At 36.0% G+C, this 18,714-nt stretch overlaps 1 long non-coding RNA gene across 8 annotated transcripts; it reads right to left on the bottom strand.

The window, feature by feature from the left end:
• Positions 1–232: 232 nt before the first annotated feature.
• Positions 233–4,969, bottom strand: LOC113338361. 8 transcript variants are annotated; one of them, XR_003354746.1, is made up of 10 exons: positions 4,869–4,969; positions 4,116–4,181; positions 3,945–4,019; positions 3,643–3,786; positions 2,565–3,100; positions 1,839–1,948; positions 1,475–1,687; positions 1,274–1,348; positions 1,040–1,119; positions 233–493 (listed from the first exon to the last, which is right to left on the bottom strand). It is a non-coding gene; the product is annotated as an uncharacterized LOC113338361 (long non-coding RNA). The 8 variants fall into 8 exon arrangements; XR_003354741.1 differs by adding an exon at positions 632–687 and having other exon boundaries at positions 1,475–3,100; XR_003354744.1 differs by having other exon boundaries at positions 1,814–3,100.
• Positions 4,970–18,714: the final 13,745 nt, after the last annotated feature.

Raw genomic sequence — 18,714 nt, 5'->3', positions numbered from 1 at the left:
TTTAGCAACAGCTTAGTAGCAGTTGCGAATTTCTTACTATTAGTTTCGAATTCTTGACCAAGTCAAGGAGACCGACTCAAAAAAGATGCAGTAAAAATTAGCAACAGGCATCAACTGCGCGAAGTTTTTGCAACAGAAAGAAAAAAGGCCAGTCCTCATTGACCTAGTAAAAAAAAAACCAATTTCTATTTGTATCCAGTAACCACCCATAAACCCTGCAATTCTATTGATCAACCAAACAAATTCTGCACCACTTATATTGATATTCATATGTACAATGATAGATGTTTACCCATTCAAGACATTTTACAAAAGAAAGGGAAGGAAACAACAATATTTTATCACTTGTGCCACATTTACTCGAGATTTCAATCAAGACTCTTAACTTAGTTTATTTTCAGAAGAGAAGACCCAATATAAGAAACTCCTAGTTGTAAGTTAATATCTGATCTCAATACATGGCGAGTTCAACTCCTCTGCTTACGCGACAATCCTGCAACTCCAATACAATGCACAAGTATTGGATATGGGAAATGCAGAAATGGAGAAATGAAGTACATAGTTTATCTGGATTGAAAATGTATATAGAGTGAAAAGATGAAAGGCAGTTACTGGCAGTAAATGTACATACAAAGACATCAATCTAGAAACTTGAGTAGAAATCTTTTTGTGCAGTGTGCTCAATATCTGTACAAAACAGCTAACAATATCAGTACACTGCATTAACTGAACTTCGCAGTGCAGTTTCCATGGACAAATCATGACCATCAAGAAAGACATAAGGTGTTTATATACTTGAGGTTTGGTAATTCTGGTGTCAAAGTTTCCGCTGTGTTCATAAAACTAATGGCATGAGATGAAACCTTGATACTCAGTTGGTAACATTTGACTAAAATAATGGGGAAGAACACAGGAAAGCTGATACCAAATTTTATAACCCAAAAGGCTACCAAAGGGGGGAGTGCTAGTTAACTGGCAGTATTCATACACATAATGCTCCTTACAAACCGAGACGAAATTAGTAACAAAATAAGCCTACCTATAACTTAAGTTCGAATTCCTCTGGAGATCGTCGGGTAGCATTACACTTGATTCAATTCAAGCTCCCCCAGCAGCAGCCTACAAGTAGATTAACCACAACAGTTAGCAGAAAATATGCGTAAACCCAGAAAAGTAATCCCGGTTGTACAATAATCAATTCAGTTAAGACATAAAGGTATGAGAATAAACAAAATTTGTAAAATAAAGCATAACAGTTTCATACTTTAATTACCTGAAGAACTCAAATATGCATGAGAAAATCTCTTGCACTCCTCCAAATCTGTCCTCCCAGCAGTCGGCTAAATACCTATAGATATTAAAATTACAAACAAATTTAGCATATTTTTCAGTTTGTAGTATTTGATGGTAAGAAAAGGAACAATTATGAACCGAAGGACGACATCAGTGAGGATTATGCATTAGTAAGCATTACCAGAAAAATAATTCGAAAAGCATAAACCAAAATTCCAGCAGGTTTTCAATCAGAATGGTGCTCGGGGAGAACGGATTTCATTGCATTGCTTCCACTTACGTTTTCTGTGTTCTGGGAGCAAGACAGTTGCCTCGCTTCGAATCTAACTAGACATGATCACCACCAACTCTGTTATTACTCATACCATCCATTTACAGAGAGAACAGATGCAAGCTACGTTACAATCCACAAGAGAAAAGGTTAAACCCAAAGAGAGAGGTACACATAGCAATGCCGTCATCCAAATCGAAATGTACATAATTTTCCTTTCAAAAAGAATCGAAATTTTTAACACTGAACTTAACAGATGGATAATTGAGATCACCAGGGCTACTCAATCACTAGATTGCATCGCAGTCAACCTCCTTATCCTTTACAAAATCTGAAATCTCTGTTGCATCGTACCCCATCCAGCATAGGAAAGCTTCGTCATCACTAGGTACGATGTCATATATTATACCAGAATAAATGCAAGTAGTATTAACATGTTGAGATGATAATATTTTCCAGGTACAAATGTAAAACACGATACACAATAAGCAAAACAAGATAAGTAAATCAAATGTCAGAAAGAAAGACAGCAAGAGTAAAGGAAAGAATGAAATAGTAATAGTTACCTGCACCAGCAATGACAACATTCAAAGGTTTATTAGATATTGTGTAAAAGTAAGCAGTTTCTAAGTAATTAATTGTGTTATCGAGTTCAGGTCGTGGATAATCCATACAAACAACCTACACACACAATAAAGCTTCTAACTTTTCATTAACCTTAAGTTGTGTTTGTTTTCATGGCAACTTTTCACTTAGTACTGCTCCATAGCCTGACATAGTAAAGCCTAACAGCTCAATACAGTCATTTTCTGTCCTAACGGTAGATTCAGCAGCAACAACAGAAATAGGAGAGAGGGTGGTGGTAGTAGTGGTGATGGTGACGGTGGTTTGGCTGCTGGTTAAGAGTAAACTTGTACAGCCCAACTAGAAAAAAAAATTGACAACAGAACTAAATGAAAGATTAAGAAAAGATGCTTAAAGATCTAGCATCTAGAAGTACCTGTATTTTGACTAGACTGCTGCATCATATACAACTTTTTTTTTGTAGCTGAGAGAATGCTTGTTTAGATGACTGAAAGCTAGCTTGTAAAGCTCGTGTTTGCCGAGACAGGACCTTAGCTAGCTGAGAAGAGGATTGGCGTGGAGGCTGATGCAATTGCCGCTTCTGGCAAATACCGGCAGGCCCAGAGACACCTTGTTGCAAGTTCGGAGGCATCAACTGTTGAGCAACTGAGGCAGTCTGCTGGACCTGAGGCTGGGAAACTGGCACTTAACCTACTGCCAGGTGAAAGCTGCAATGGAAATACCTGATTAAGGAGAGGGTCTGAATGGAAAATTTGGAAGTCTGTAACTGGCCTTGTTGTGTTAATGTCTGCGAGTAAGACGAATCTGGCGTGTTCTGTCCCTCTGGGATTGTAATATACAAATTCTCAATAAACAGACCACTTTGTGTATTTGCTTTCGACCATAGACATACACTATACAGAGTCTTCCTCGATGCGGGCCAGTAAATATATGCCAAAATTGGCTATTAACCTGCAACTAGCTAGATAGAATGAGAAAAAACAATTGTGAAGCAATAATGCAATGAAAAAGTGTCAATAATGCACGGGGAGTCTTCACGATCTATCAAAGCACCAAATGTAGCAGGCTAAGATAGACTCCCAAATAAACTACAAGCAGCAAGTAAATCATATAAGAGCAACACAGATATTCAATTCTGAAGAAGCACCAAACATATCATGCTCAGATACGCTCCCAAATAAAATGCAAGCAAAGAACCAACTTATAAAGATGCAAGAAAATGGGCCACTGGAATTTTTGGCATAGTTCATCATCATTTTTATCAGTAGATGTTCAGCCAACTGCATGATTTTTGTTTGTCTTAGTTTCATAATCGAAATTGCTAAACAAATTGTTCTGTAATTCAACCTAACATTAATACAGCATTCCATAGTTTTCAAAGACACTGCACCAAATTTATCAAATTCTCTTTGCACTCAACATTCTTTTTTTAAGACCATGAGGAATCATAATCTTGAATACCAGAAATGTGCTGACTGTACATATAAACTTACCTTTGTCAAGAGACACATGAACTGAGCACGTTGGTTGCCAGAATAAATAGAGGTTTCCCACTTAAACCACCAGTTCCTTCAGAAACTGGATTCTCACTAGCTGGATCTGGTCTTGCAACTTGCAATGGTTGTATCAGTTACGATCTGAGAGGAAAAAGTGAAGAATTGACAATTAAATTCCACTGATATGATAAGTTCATATTTTATAAACTAGATTTTGCTTGCTAACAACAAAGATTTACTTTTTGGATTGGCAAAAACAACAAAGACTAAACGCCAGAAATTACAAGCACTTGAAATACCTTGCTCAAAAGGGCAGCGTGTAGGATGCCAGGATCTTCTCCGAAATAAACAGCCAATGCATCTGCTGATCTACCCTGTAATATATCCGATTACAGACATACGTCAGACGACTAGTATAGATAAACATACTACAAAAGTTTAGATATACTCTTGAAAGCTGAGACAACCACCACAGAGTATAATGATGCCAACGACCTCACTTCAGCTTCAGCAACAACAGGAAAGTCCTTCAGTATCTGATTGAGATCATGTTATATCTTATTAGATAGACCAACATACATTTTCCATCTTACAATTGGCATATAGAGACCAAAGCAACTTCTAAAAAGAGTTAAAGCTACAAATAAACTGTCAGTGCAAGTCTATCAAACCCAATATAATAGATGACTGTCAACTAAGAAAAATTCACATCTTTCATCAAAGCTGACATGATATATACTGACCAACTCAAACAAAGAATTCAAATGATATATACTATCCACAGCTCAAACAAAGAATAAGAGATGCAAAATTTCTTTCACAACTTAAATTTAAGGGCTCTGTTCTACACTAACTGGGAGTAATAGCATAATAAAAAAAAATACAAACATAAAAACGAAACCCTAACTATCAATTTACCAACATACACAAACAATATACACCATTAACCGATTTAAACAAATTACAGAAAACCCTAAGTATCAATCTACCAAAAATACACAAACAAGATACATCATAAATCGATTTAAGCAAAATACATAAAACCCTAAGTATCAATCTACCAAAATACACAAAATAATGCATCACTAATTGATTTGAACAAAAAGATACAAAACCCTAGCTATCAAACCCAATCTACCAAACCCTAACTATCAAACCCTAACACAAAAAGCATCATCAACCGGTTTAAACCCTACATAGCAAACCCTAATCATCATCCATACCTATCTTCCTCTGGTTTCAACGGAGGGGAAAGATTCAATGGCTGGAGAATTTTTTTCTTCAGAGCGGAGAAAGAGAGTGAGTGAGAGAGGTCAGAGGCGAGTGGTTGAAATGAATCGAGGGATATTTTCTCTATGGATAAGAGTAGTGTGCACATGCGAAATTCGCATGCTCGGGAAAAAAAGTGTTTGCAGGTGTTTTTTTCACACGGGTATTTCGCACGCCTAAAACAAAACCGGTTGCGAATAGCAACTGAGACACAGCAGTTGCGAAATTAGCAGCAGCATGTGACAGTTGCGAAAATTTAGCAGTAGAAATTCGCAACTGAAAATCCGCAACAGCTACCTTTCTGTTGCAAATTTGAGTTGCTAAAACCCATATTTGGTGTAGTGTATACTAGGAATCATGGCATCACAATCAGATGCGACTCGCGAAAACATGCCGGAATTGTGGTTGTTCTGGTTCATAAGTCTGTCGGGGATGTTTTACGCTCTACAAAACCTACGTGACCAGCAGTATCTCGTCGAGGATGTGCGCTAGGATTCACGACATCACGACCAGCAATGTTTCGCGGGGACGTATACTTGAAATCGAGGCTATGAGTGCCTTGAGGACCAATTTTTAATCTCTCCCGTGAGAGTTGATTTTGTCTATGATCTTGAAATGACTCTTTTGCCCCTTATCCAAATTTCACCATCTACAAGTTACAAAATAAATAAATTAGGTAGCCGGATCCATGATCATCAATTGTCCTCTGCTTTAAAACTGTAGCACGCTATTATTAGTTTTACCTTATATTTTCTGAAGAACTAAATTTTAAGGGGTAAACTTGTCTCAGCGTTCTATTCTACTTCCACTCCTTCTTCCTTCAGATCTCCTTGTATCAAGTGTTGTTTTTTTGTTTGAATTTTCCGAATTGAAAAAGAAATTGGTTAGGTTAGGGGTTACATGAATCCAAATAATTGCCCCTTTAAAAATAGCAAATGCACATATATTGAACCCAAAATAACTAAGAAGTAAACCATACATTTATCTTAATGACCTATGATTCAACGATCATTCCGTTCATCCCTTTTATAATAAACACCACGTGATACTTCATCTTCTTATCTATTTTCACAGTTTCACAGAAATGAACAAACCTGATAACTCCTTAAGTTCTGATCTCATCACACACATCAGACATTTTACCCTGAGCATTCGCAAATCTTATGTCGGGTAATAAGTCAGGAAAATTGTTATCAAAGAGTAGTGGGAAATATTTTGAATGAGGCAGGTAAGGAATAAGAAATAATATAAGATTAATATTGGTAGAGAATATTAAGAATATTAATATTAAATAAGCTTTTTCTTCATCTTTTGGCTAATACATATTTAAACTTCTCTCTATCCTAATCTGTCAATTTTTTTTGCTTATTAAATAATTTGTAGGGAAGTATTTCAGACCTAAAGAAATAATATAAGAATATTAATATTGGTAGAAACGTTACCTTGATGTTGCTTTGATATATGTATATAACAACAATCCCCATTATTTGCAGTGGTAGTAAAAGACATTTTGATCGATTGGAGCGAGAGTAATGACGTATAGGTATTCCTCAAAACTCCACAATCCAACACCCTTTTCTCCTCTCATAATACAAATGGAATATTGGAATTCCACTTTTTACATGTATCAAATGTAGTAACAGTTAGGTAAGAACAAGAGGCAGAGAAAGATGTAGAGAATTTCTTATTGATAAGAGTTCTACTGGTTACATGGATACAATACATATATATACATGGGGAGGGGAAATCCAAAAGACTAAAGGGATACCAAAAGACATCTGTTTTTGGACCGCACATCTATGGGCATGGCCCCTGTAACACTCCCCCTTGTGCGGTTCAATAACAAAACTTTATACACAGTGCTTCACATAGTGCCTTGAATGTAGTTCTTCAAATATCGTTCTCTCCTTGATGACCTGTGACGAAATCAATTGCCTTACTAAAACTTTGACAAGGAAAAACCTAGTGGGATAAAACCTTGGTACAACTCCACATGTAGTACTTCACATGTTGTCTCGTACTTTACATGTAGTTCATCACATGCAATACGATCTTCAAAGATCGATGAATATAAGTTAACTGCCTCATTAAAACTTCGTTAGGAAAACCCAGAGGGACAAAACCTGAACTAAAGAAAAAGAGTACACTATTAAGAAAACTTAGAACATAGTTGAACTCGAATATGTTGCCTCATTAAAACCTTGACAAGGAAAACCCAGTGGGATAAAATCTTGACAAGGGGAAAAGAGTACAACGTGACAGATGTAAGTAACGGTGATCTGTTGAAGATGATCACTTTGCTCCGTTGAGGTTTATTAGTTGCTTCACAACTCTTAAGGAAGAAAATCCTCGTGGGAAAGACAATAGCCTTAGCTGGGAAATTACATTCCCGGTGTTTGTTGTTGTCTCATTAAAAACCTTTCCGAGTAACAAAATCCTGTGGGAAAAAGTAACCTCGGTGAAGGAAAATAGTTCAACACACCATTATATGCTCCCTCTGATGTCAGACAATTTTTATTAGTCTAATGCAATCAAAAGGAGTTTATCATACTTTACTTTAGTGGCTTGAATGTTTATATGACTCTGTTGTTGATTCTGGAAGTTACATTGCTTAACAGACTATCGCGTTTCATTTCTTTGATTCAGATATTTTCAATAATATCAACGCGATCTTTATGTATTCAACGTTCAACATACTTGATGTTTTTAGTGTTGTCTTGATAAAAACATTGTCGAGCAACAAAACCCTTGGGAAAAACTATTCTCGCTCGAAGGGAAAAAGAGTACAACACAGCTTCAATTTTGAAGTAGAATATGTCAACATCATATCCTTGGATCCTCCCCCTGATGTCGGCATCTCCCCCTGATTACTTTCAGAGTTGTTCCAGACAGTCCCTTTAGTCATGTATTTTTCGAAACTGAATATTGGTAATGACTTAGAAAATAGTCTAACATATCTCCCCTGATTACTTTCGTTGGAGAAGATATTATTGTTCCTTCATAATCAACAACTTTTGGATTGCACTTCCATTAGCATTCCTTTTTATGTCTTTGCAGGGATAAAACAAATTTATGTCAATGGTTACTTTCAAGTACATGATTACATTCACTATACCATTCCAATGACGTTGCATTGGCGCGGAGCTATACTAGCTAACAAGTTCCCTGAGGATGTAAAATTTAATCGAGTACATTATTATACTAAGTACAAAAATGTGTCTATTGTACTTAGATATGGGAATTTCATCTCCCAACATATCTTCGTCATATTCCTTTGGACGAAATGGTTAATTACTTACATTTGAACCTCGACTAATCATGGGAGTGCTATCAGGATGCATATCTTTATTAAATTACCTGAAAACTTTAGACACATACAAACTGGTGGAATAATATACCACAAGCTCAGTATTCGGTCGAGCTTTCCCCAGATTTTTCATCTCAAATTCGGATTTCAAATAGCTTTTAAGGTATCTTATTATATCAAGAGTACCCACCATGTCTGTATCATCGACATAGATAGCTACAATTCCAAATCAAGAACTTTCTTGTGAATACGCAATGAAAACAACTTACTTGTCTATCCCCTCCATATCAAATAGTCACTTATACGGGTATACCACATCCGTCTGATTGCTTCAATCTATAAGTGAGCGTTATATCTAACTGTAAATGCACTCTGTGGTTTAGAGTCAATTGATTTGGGAAACAAAAGGCTATCAAGTACTTCTGTAAATATCTTCTATCTCTTGATTTTTTTCAGAGATACGTAACAACCACATACATATGCTACATTTAAAGTCCTTTTGAAATTACCAAGATAACTAAGTAGTGGAACACTATAACGTTCATTACAAGAGAACAATTTCAGGGCTTTGTGAGAAACCTCGTACCACAAGGAGAGTCTTTATCCTTTAATACTGCTTTCTTCTCATTATGCTTTGTGACAAATTAATCATGTATGTCCAATGGGCTTTACACTTAGATGGTTATCACTACCACATCAAATACCTGTATATTTGTCAAAGAACGAAGTTCTACCCAAATATGCTATTCGTTGACATTAAGCAATAAGGATCTTGGTTCGATCTTATCTTTCTCTATTTTCTTAAGCAAGTGTATATGAAATTAATCATCAATATGCTCGCATAATCTTTCCATTGACTCATGAGCATTCTCATAATCCACTTGGGATGTCATTGTTATCTGGAATCATTGAACTTCGGAGCGTCCTCCAGTTTGATTCATTGACATATTCAGAGACAATCTTATGAGATGATTTCTGATGATATAAATAAGTTGTGCCTTACTCACCTACTTCCTTTCTAGGTGAGGATTGATCGAACCAAGTGGTCTCTCTAACTTCCTTTATGGAGCCACGGCCTCAACCACACTTCCACTAATTGTGGTTGCAATACCTTATTCTATGGTATATATCCCTTATTGAGGATTTGTAACCTTGCAGGTAGGTTTGCAACTGGTATGTGTGATCTCATCACTTTAGTGACATCGATGTACATTCTGAAAATCGATTATTCTTTGTCACTTCACATTTACATTTAATGGAGTACAAGAATCAATATGAGACACAGTAGAACACACCACGACAATTCATGTGGTTCTTTTAGAAAATATTTTTTTTCTTATCTCCCCCTAACGACGGGAAGACTGTATCATTAAAGTGATAACCCGCCAATCTAGCGGTAAGAGATCTCCTGCCAAAGGTTTTAAAATGCGGATAATTGTTGAAAGTAAATATCCAACAAAATTACTTAATCATTTTCATGACCCATCATATTACGATGTGGACTCGTAATGGCACATATATAGTGCAACCAAAAATGCGTAAGAACACAAATATCAGGCTTAAATTCAGTTACCAACTGGTACTCAGAAAAAGGTTGACTAATATTGGGTTCTAAAAACGAATTAAGTAAAGATGCGCGTAATATTGCATACCCAAAAGCAATAAAAGGTAGGTTGGTACGCATAACCTATTCCTTAGAACCATCTGTAACCTTTGATGGTAGCCTCTGCGAGACCATTGGGTATAAGATGCTCTACATTGATCCTATTAAACATGCAATATTCATCAAGTCCTTTTGATGTAAATTCTCTAGCATTAACAAGGGTGGTGAGCCTTTGCACTTTGCATTGTGTAATATGTGCTAGGAGTTTTACAAAAATTAAACGCATTGTTTGTTGTGAGCAATAACTGATTCAATGCGTCGAATCATCCACCAGAGCCATAAATCACTTGCATGGTCTGCGTTCTGCATGGATATATCTTCATTAACAATACTTTATTTTATTTTTTTGGAGAATGAGTTATTTATCATTTTCATCTAAGTAAAACATGATGGTTTCAATCATGTTTTACTAAAGAAAGACTTCATAAGATGAGTGACTAGATTTCTTACTCTAAAGCATAATGGGGAGAGGCAGTGTAAATCTAGTAACTTTAGAAATCACTGATTTTGATAGATGTCGTAACTTCTCATTTTATTAGTTCATTGTCTTTGTACACTCAAATGAATTAATGCCCGTGTTAGTACTTTCAAAACGGAATATCGTGTCACAACCAATGTGCCTTATGGTTATGCCAAAGTCTTTATGAATCAATCCCAATCAGTTCATTGTTGGGGTTAATACATACATAATTCAAGTTCCAGTGATTTACAATTCATTAGATTGACACATTAATTTTCTAAGAATAGGCTTCCTTCCACTTTCATTAGAAATAATTTATATATGCAATCAACTTCATTCTCACTGTAAGTTTACAAAAAAAATAGATAATAGTTCACGCATGAACATCCTTTGTACTTAACAAGATGTGATTATCCCTTAGTACATACATAGCTTAGACATTGAGTCTTGAGAGATTTAATAAGTGATGTGGCCTTATTACATAACAAAATTCAGATTCAACTCAATTAACTTAGAATGAATATATGTTACGTTTCACCCAATATATCTCAAGTGCTTTAGAGAATTTATCTCTCGTTTTTTCATTCGATAAGTGCAGATATTGGATCCAGTTCAACTGAATAAGATAGTCAATTGGCCAGGCAAAGTTCTTGTTGCCATTAAAGTTGATGTGGAAATTGGTTGCTACTATGATACACACATTACATTGCTTGTACCAATAAAGGTAAGAAGATTCATTCTCAACTTTTTGGTGAGAGCTAGAATTACACCTCAGCTTCATCCCATGTTCAATTGATACCTGTACTTTGGTGTCATTACTGCTGGGAAAAAATACATTTTTTTTCATGATATATATGTCCCTTTTCACATGCTTTATATTCGTCGGTACGTCTAACCCTCATTACTTCGGAGGTTTTTCCATTTTCAATTTTGCTACATTTAGCTTAATTTGAGAAATTTCTTTATCTCAATATGCCAAGAGATTCTCACTACACATGTCAAACACTTACTTTAGGTTGAGTAATTTACTAAAGATAATTCTCTTGTTGTCACACTTCAACATATACTATTTCGTTAGTATCATGGATGAAGTAGAGAAATGGAAATTTTCTGACTCAAATAAAATAAAATAAAATAAAATTGTGAGTTCTTCCACAAAAATATTGGAATACATGATCTTTTGAAACTACTTACTCTTTAATAGTCGCGCAAGTTCATTACATTCCACGGAACATTCAAATTTGGGGAGAAATATCAAGTATGCAATAATGGTGCTCAAGTACTTTTAAACCCCAAATACATACATTTGAATCGAGTTGGTACAACCAATGGTACAAAAGACACCATTCAACTATAGCCAATATCATATTCAAGAGAATAGAATAACACTAAGACCAAAATTCTTAATAATCGAGATCAATAATCATAATTTACGTTGACCGCTTATATGATGTGGATTTATCTTACGAAAATAAATAAATAAACAAAGCTAGGCATGTTCTAAAAGTAAATAAATAAGCCTAACGAGTACTCAGTGTACAAAAACACATTATAGTTATATACCTCATACTTTGGTTCCAGCTGTACCGGAACAGTCTTGATCGCGCACAGCCCAACACCAAATTCGGAACAGAACAGAATTGGCAGGATCCGGGTTTAACTAGAGCCGGATCGGAAACCGGGTCGAAAGTGGAGCCGAAATGGAAATCGGGTCGAAACCGAAGTCGGATCGGAAAACCGGGACGGAGGGAACCGGGGCAGCGATTTCTTTTCACTTTTCATTTTTTTTCAGCGAACGAAGACAGCAAAGAGTCCAAAGACACTTGAACATGAACGGATTTTCTTTTCGTTTTTTATTTCTCTTTACCCAGACTACGATACGAAGAAAAAAAAACTAGATCCGCACCTTTACTGCCATGGCCGATCGATGACGATGTATCAACCATACGCATATTGCCCCACTCCTAGATACGGATTCACTGAACTTCCATGATTGATTAATCCAAACACGAAAGTGGAATGATCTCTTCTTTCTCCCATAAGAGACATGAGCGTTGACAGGTTGTCTTTCTTCTCGGAACATAAACATAAGGATTTTTCTTATACATGGATTTGAAGGAAGGATTTAAAGGAAGGTTCCCAAATCCCTAATTACAATCAATATCCCCAAATCCCTAATTATATATGACCTAAACCTCCATTAGCAGCAGGCTTCTAATTATTAATCAGAAAATCTTCTTCAATTGATGAGAACCCAAAAAAAAAAAAAAATCTTTAACAACAGGGAAGAGCTCGTGTTCGATGACGTTTTGTAGTAACAATTAGGTAAGAACAAGAGGCAGAGAAAGATGAAGAGAATTTCTTATTGATAAGAGTCCTATTGGTTACATGGAAATAATATATATATATATATATACATGGGGAGTAGGGGTGTGCAACGGATGGACGGTTGCGGATTAGGGGTCACCCGCAACCAAACCGTCAAAGTTGCGGATTTGAAAAATCAAACCGTGACCGGCCCAATCACCCGCGAATTGTACGGGCCGGTTGCGGATTAACCGCGGATTTGTTAGGCCAAACCCACTAATTTTAAAGCAGAAAATGTTCCATTTTGGCCAAGCCCACTAACAGCTCTAGTATAGTCAGTCACTTGTAGCTCCAGCAAACTTTGTCTAATCAGTTTATCTCGGAAATCTAATTATAATTTCTTCACTCGGTGTTCCTTCCAAATGACAAATCTAAGAAGTTATTTTTTCAACTGCGACTAAAGATGAATCATAAGTTCTCAAGAGCAAGAAATATATCTTAAATTTTTCAATTTGAGTTATGGGCTTACTAGTTTTACTTTACTACCCAACGGTGTGGGTAATCCGCGGTTTTTAAAAGACAACCGCAACCGCAACAGCACCGCGTGCGGATTTGAGAACTCCACCCGTATCCGGCCCATACATCTTACGGTCTGGGTGAAATCCGCAATTTTGCGGACGGATACGGGTCAAATCCGCGGTTACGGTTTTTATGCTCACCCCTAATGGGGAGAGGAAATCCAAAAAGCTAAAGGGATACCAAGAGACATCTGTTTTTGGACCGCACATCTATGGACATGGGCCCTATAACAGGTCTAGTATTTTTCGCAAATTCAAGAAGGAAAGAGAATCAGTTATCCCTTCGATTTCATCTAGTTTCATCTTCTTTGATTTTTTGAGAGAGAATCTTAACCAAAATCGAAAGGCCCCTTACCCTTTTACTCGATCTTGATTCCTGCCATCTTCCATATCATATATCTTGAAAGATCAAAATAATTCTATTCAATTTGAAAAATTCTGCATCTTTTTCCCCAAATATATGTCTAAGTTAACTCGGATCGCCCCATCTCGCAGACACCCTCTCTTTCTTAATAGCCCTTCTTATTTTATTTTATCTCAGGTTTTTTTTTTTTATGCTTTTAATATATCGTACACACATATTTATTTATTTAACATTTTATGGTAGGAGGTCCTTGGAGGCAAAAAAAAAAAAAAAAAAGTACTCATTGCATAGGACAAGCAATGAATAAAATGTCAAGCTTAGGAAGAGTCACTAAGCTTTGGACGTCAGTTAACAAATAGAGGAAACTTCACCTAGTGGGGGCACCTGTAACTTATTTCGTCTCCGTTTGAAGGATGACTTTCACTGTGGATGAAATTACATTTTTTGTCTTAATCATCTTATTCTGAAAACTCGTATATTATAGTTTTTTTCCCTTTACTTAGTCTCTAGATAATTTATATGTTTTTCAAAGCATTTTTTTGAACGAAAAAAGAACTTAATTGAAACACTAAAGTATTAAATAAAATAAGGATCAGTTAGGTGGGTAACAAGTCCATAGAGATTCATAAGTCCAGAAAAAATCAAAAAAGGATAAAAGGACTAGTTGAATCTCAACAACGACAAACAAAAAAACGCATCGCACTCTGACATAAGGAAAATGATGGAATTTTAGTTACTGAATAAAAGGAGGTCTAGAATTGAGCTGCACAACTCGACCACTATCCAAAAGCAATCTATTTTTTGCCAAAGTATCAGGAGTGAAATTAATTTCATGATAAGCATGCTTGAAATAAATTGAGTGTAAGCAGGAGCGAAAATCCTACATCATCTAGTCCCAAGGAAGTAAAAGCATGAAGGATAGCTTTGGAGTCAGAGTGAATGATAATTCTCAATTTCTGCTGGTTCACATCCCATTCTATTGCACAAATAGCATTCATTATTTCAGCAATGTAGTTAGTAGTGTTAGAGCACTGCTCGGTCTAACTCACAAACGTTGCTATCTCAAGCTTGTTTGTCAAGTTTAGTTGTCAAAACTATAAGTCTTGATTTCTAGTCTGCTTACAGTTATGTCTCGGATTAGGATAAAATGTGTAGTTGAGTTTTAGACTTCACGGCGTTCATCGATTGAAGACGAAGAACTACTAAGGGGAGCTTGTGGAACTTCATCAACAAAAGGTATGTGGAGAGTTGAACTCATCTATCACTCAGAAGTTTATTTCTATTTTATATCTTATTAAGACAAAAGTCGTATAACTATATAGACTTTACATTATACACATTTTATATTTTGAGCTGAGTTTAACTTGGTTACATATTTCTCGAAATATGTGTTGGTAAGCTTTCACTTTAATCAAGTTCATCTTTTATTCTTGACGAATGTCAAAATATGATCATGTGAAAATCGCCTGGTAACATCTTACATGATTTGTGTGAGACAGTCATTTGATGTAGACTCAGAATATTCCGTATTGATCATTTGATCACTTGAAAATTGCTTTGAAGCTAATATTTTGTGTGAGACGGCTATTCTTGTCTTCCAATAATGTTCCAATGATTGAAATGGGAGTTTAGAACAATTAACCTTTGATTGGATATAGCACAGTATGTGTAATTGTATGTTAACTGTTGCAAGTGTATTCCAAGTCCGGGAATTTAGTATGCATACCCGTATGCGTACTGATTCAACAGTTGAAGTCCGGGAACTATAGTATGCATACCCATATGCGTACTGATTCAATTGAGTTCGGTGACGGACGACAGTATGCATACCCGTTTGCATACTGGCGAAAAAGACCAAGTCTGGGAACTTAGGTATGCGTACCCGTTTGCATACCCGAGTGGGTTAAGTTCTAATTCGGTTATGTATGTTTACATACTCGTGAACAAATACTATTATATAACAAAGAATGCAATCTTTGCAAACTGTGGCCATAATGTTCATGAATCGATTCGAGTGAATCAAAACTGATTTTGCTTCAATTGTGTCTTGTATACTTCTATGAGAATATAAACAATTGAACAACTCTATAACTAGTTTCATTTGAGTCATTTGAACTAGTTGTGATTAAGATGAACAAGGTTGATATGAAAGTTTTCATATGGATAAATTCGGTTAACTATTGTTGAGCCAACCAAGTGTACACCTTTAGGTACTGTTAGAGAACTGCTCGGTCGAACTCGCAAGTGTTGCTATCTCAAGCTTGTTTGTCAAGTTTAGTTGCCAAAACTGTAAGTCTTGATTTCTAGTCTACTTATAGCTAAGTCTCAGATTGGGATAGTAAGTGTAGTTGAGCATTAGGCTTCATGGTGTTCATCGATTGAAGACGACGAACTACTAATGGGAGCTTGTGGAACTTCATCAACAAAAGGTATGTGGAGACTTGAACTCATCTTTCACTCAAAATTCTATGTACTCACTACTTTATCTCATATTTGAGACAAAAGTCGTATAGCTATATATAGACTTCGATTATACACATTTGATATTTCAAGCTGAGTTTAACTCGCTTACATATTTCTCGAAATATGTGTTGATAAGCTTTTTCTTTAACCAATTTCATCTTATATTCTACCATGTGAAAATCGCCTGGTAACATCTTACATGATTTGTGTGAGACGGTCATTTGATGTAGACTCGGAATGTTTCGTATATTTATCATTCGATCATTTGAAAATTGCTTTGAAGCTAATAGTTAGTGTGAGACAGCTATTGTCGTCTTCTAAGAATGTTTCAGTGATTGAAATGGGAGTTTAGAACAATTAACCATGATTGGATATAGCACAGTATGCATACTTGTATGCTAAACTGTTGCATGATATTCCAAGTCCGGGAACCATAGTATGCATACATGTATGCATACTGGTTGGTTAATGAAAGTCCGGGAACTTAGTATGCATACCCGTATGCGTACTGGCGTAATTTCAGTTCCGGGAAATTCAACTGAGTTTGGAGGTATGCGTACCCGTTCACATACTGGCGAACCCAAACTTAGTCCGGCCACTTAGGTATGCGTACCCGTTTGCATACTTGAGTAGGTTATGTTCTAAAATCGGTTTGTTCATGAACTAATACATTTATATATTAAGGAATGAAATCTTTTGCAAACCGTGGCTATAACGCTCATGAATTGATTCGAGTGAGTCAAAATCGATTTTGCTTCGATTGTGTCTTGTATACTTCTATGAGAATATAAACAATTGAACAACTCTAGAACTAGTTTTATTTGAGTCATTTGAACTAGTTATGGTTAAGATGAATAAGGTTGGTATGAAAGTGTTCATATAGATAACTTCGGTTAACCATTGTTGATCCAACAAAGATGTACACATTTAGGTACGGTTATTCATATCTAAATGAAGTCACTTTTCATTTGTGTGTAACAAGCTAAGTTCGATCTAACGGTTGAAATATATTAGCGTGAGTCGAATCAGGTTTTCATCTAACGGTGAATATTGAATGCTTTGTTACCAAGGTAGCATTGATTGCAGACCTGAGTTGAAGACTATATAAGGGAGAACTCTATCAACTGGGAAACTTAATCCCCACACCTCTTGTGTGATAGTAGTTGCGACTAGAGTCGATTCTCCTTTAACCTTAGGATTTTCCAAAACCCTGTAGGTTAATGACTTGAAGACTTCATTGGGATTGTGAAGCCAGACCCAATTATTTTCTTTGTAGTTGCATGTTCTGATCTTGATGTTTTCTATTCTGTTGGGTACTGTCTTCTCTAAGATTTGCTCGAGATTTAATCTCCGATAGGCAAGATAAAAAATAGTCACAAACATCTTCGTCTCATCATTTGTGATTCCAGAATATCTTGTTTCGATACCATACGATTAAGATTATTGTGAGGTGATTGATATTACTAGGTTCTTCTTCGGGAATATAAATCCGGTGTATCAATTGGTTCTTGTTCACTTTGATTTATCAAAAGACGGAACAAAACTCATAGGTATATCTGTGGGAGACATATTTATCTATTCAATAGAATTTTTTGTGTGAGACAGATTGGTTTATCAAGTCTCGGACTTTGGGTCATAGCAACTTTTAGTTGTGGGTGAGATCATCTAAGGGAATCAAGTGCACAGAGTCCTGTTGGGATTCAGAGGCGTAAGGAACGCGATTGTACCTTGAATAGTGTGAGATTGGTTAGGGCTCAACTACATTCCATTCCGAAGTTAACTTGGAGTACGCTAGTGTCTGTAGCGGCTTAATACAGTGTGGTGTTCAAATCTGGACTAGGTCCCGAGGTTTTTCTGTATTTGTGGTTTCCTCGTTAACAAAATTTCTGGTTTCTATGTTATTCCGCATTATATTTGTTTATATAATTTAAATATCACAGGTTGTCCGTAAGTTCAATTAATTGTGAATCCAACCTTTGGTCGTCGATTATATTGATTGACACTTGGATATTGGTTTTTGATACCGTCCAAATTATTTTTTATATTTAATCGGGCTCGCAAATTCCTATTTGTTTTATTACATATTGAATTGAGAAATAGAGATATAACTATTAGTTGTACTTTCCTCAAGATTGAGTCTGGTTGTCTAGTTGATTCTCTTGAAATTATATTGGAGTTAGTCCATACAGATTGCTAAGCGAAATATTGGGTGTGGTTGTTAGACCCCCGCTTTTTCAGATACAGTTACTTAGATATAAATGAAGGCACATTTCATTTGTGTGTAACAAGCTAAGACAATCTAACGGTTGAAAGATATTAGCTTGAATCTAATCAGGTTTTCATCTAACAGTGAATATTTAATGCTTTGTACCAAGGTAACATTGGTTACAAACCCTGATTTGAAGAATATATAAGGGAGAACTCTAGCAACTGCGAAACCTAATCCCAACACCTCATGTGTGATACTAGTTGCGACTAGAGTCGATTCTCCTTTAACCTAGGTTTTTCTTAAAACCATTATAAGTTAACGACTTAAAGACTTCATTGGGATTCTGAAGCCAGACCCAACTATTTTCTCTGTAATTGAGTGTTTTGATCTTACTTTATTCTATCGCATTGACTACTATCTTCTCTAAGATTTGCTCGATATTTAATCTC

This window comes from Papaver somniferum, unplaced genomic scaffold, assembly GCF_003573695.1.
Source record: "Papaver somniferum cultivar HN1 unplaced genomic scaffold, ASM357369v1 unplaced-scaffold_19, whole genome shotgun sequence".
Lineage (NCBI taxonomy): Eukaryota > Viridiplantae > Streptophyta > Magnoliopsida > Ranunculales > Papaveraceae > Papaver > Papaver somniferum.
The sequence above is the reverse complement of the archived record's forward strand: the minus strand, read 5'-3'. Positions and strand labels throughout refer to the sequence as shown.